Source organism: Choloepus didactylus, chromosome 19 (genome assembly GCF_015220235.1).
Source record: "Choloepus didactylus isolate mChoDid1 chromosome 19, mChoDid1.pri, whole genome shotgun sequence".
Classification (NCBI taxonomy): Eukaryota; Metazoa; Chordata; class Mammalia; order Pilosa; family Megalonychidae; genus Choloepus; species Choloepus didactylus.
This window is the reverse complement of record NC_051325.1, coordinates 24490164-24492107: the sequence shown is the minus strand read 5'-3', so window position 1 is coordinate 24492107 and position 1944 is coordinate 24490164.

Here is a 1944-nt window from a genome sequence, read left to right as displayed (position 1 = left end):
GTGCTTTACCCTTCCCTGTATCTGTGACCTTTTGCAATCCCTCTCATTAGAGGCAGAATAAATCCTCCTCCTTCATTAACCATGGATATGGCAATGTGGCTTGATTCACTCAATGAAAGGTTAGCAAACATTACATAAGAAAAAGCTTGGAATGGGCTTGCTTGGTTGGGCTTGCCTTCTGTGCTCCTATGATCTGCTCAAGGTAGTTTACTGGATCAAAGAAAATGAGAGGCATGTGCACAAATTTAGACCCAATCCCCTCTGAACTAAACCTGTCTGAGCCTAGCCTAGAACATCCAGCGTCCAGCCAACTGCTAGCAAGGAAAAAATGTTGTTTTTTTATAGTTTTTTTTGGCTAATTTGTTACACAGCAATAGCTGACTGATACACACCTCTTTTTTTTTCATCTTCCTGCCTCCAACTCTATACAGCTGGGGTCTGCCCTTTGTTACCATTACTCTCTATTTCTTTCTAGTCACTGAATCATCACTGCTGCTTGAGTCCCATATTAGCAGGATATCTATCATCATAGAATTATGAAAAGCTATTAAGGACCTAGATGGTAGTAAAAATAAGGTAAGTGAAATTACACCCATGAAAGAGAACACAATATGTGACAGATAAATATTTAATGAATGATTGAAATCTTTGGGCATTCAAAGGTTATTTCATGATTAGCATGATAGAGAAAGTGCATTGCCATTAGACAATATTTCCTATGAACCTCTTTATAGTAACCTGGTATTTGATGTGCTACAAAGACAGGCTGCTTAAACCTAAGGTCTTATTGACTTAAATGACACAATGCAGAGGTAGGCAAATGGTAGGAAGCAGACAGAAGGGGCACTGGATAAACTGACAATAAAAGGGTAAGATCAAATGTTTTGCTTGGTCTGATTCTGCCATTTCAGCTTTGCTGAATGCATCATAATCTCCAAAGCCCCATAAAACGCAATACTTCTGCCTCCCTGGAAACCCACTGTAGACTTCCATCTATAGAAAATTATACTCTTTCCCAGGTGCTTAAGAGTCTCAAACCCTTTGCTTCTTTAAGCAACTGCTCCAAGCTGGGAATGGACGATCTACCAATACCGGCCTATTTGTAAAAAGAAGGCTTTGGCCATTCATTAGTTATCTGGAGACAGTTTCCTGGAGATAATGGGAAGAGACTATGCATAGCACCTGATCAGCACTCAATATTTTCTAAATGAAAGAAGGAAGAAAGATAGGAAGTAGCCCTGCCCATCCTTCTGTCCTTCCACTCTCGTTTTAATCAGTTTGATCAATGTCATCCATTTGCCTTGTCCCTCCAGCTCTCGCCTCTGCCAGCCCTATGAATGAGCCATCAGAAATCTCTTAATTTATTCACTGACCGCATTTCCACCCCCCTATTCCCTGGCAAAGTGCTGATTTCAGACTTGACTCTTGGTACCTGCAGCTTTTTCATTCTAGCGCTTGACTTCTTTCTTAATGTGCCCCAGCAGGGCCTGCTTTGGACACAGTCCCCACCTGAACTGTGACCCCAGAAAGGTGGACTTTGGTCCCCAGATTATTAATTTTTTTTAATATTCTTTCTAATAGCATTATGTAAGCACTGGAGTACCCAGTGCTGTACCACAAACAAAGCACTTTGTTCCACAGTAACCCATCTACCCCTCATGACAGTGCTCTCAGAGGGACAGTACAACCCCCAGTTGTTCAGATGAGGATTGGAGTACAAAAAGTTCACCAAGTTGGGAAGAGCAACCAAGATGCAAACCTAGCTTTCCCATCTCCAACTCTGGAGATCATCTCCGTATATCATGCTACTTTAAAAAAATACTAGTACTGCTGAAATTCTTGGGCATCCTTTACAATATTCAAAATTAGAAGAGAAAATAATTTCTAATCTAAGGAACTAGTTAGTACAGCTAAAAAAAAAAATTGCCATGTTGCATTCCATAA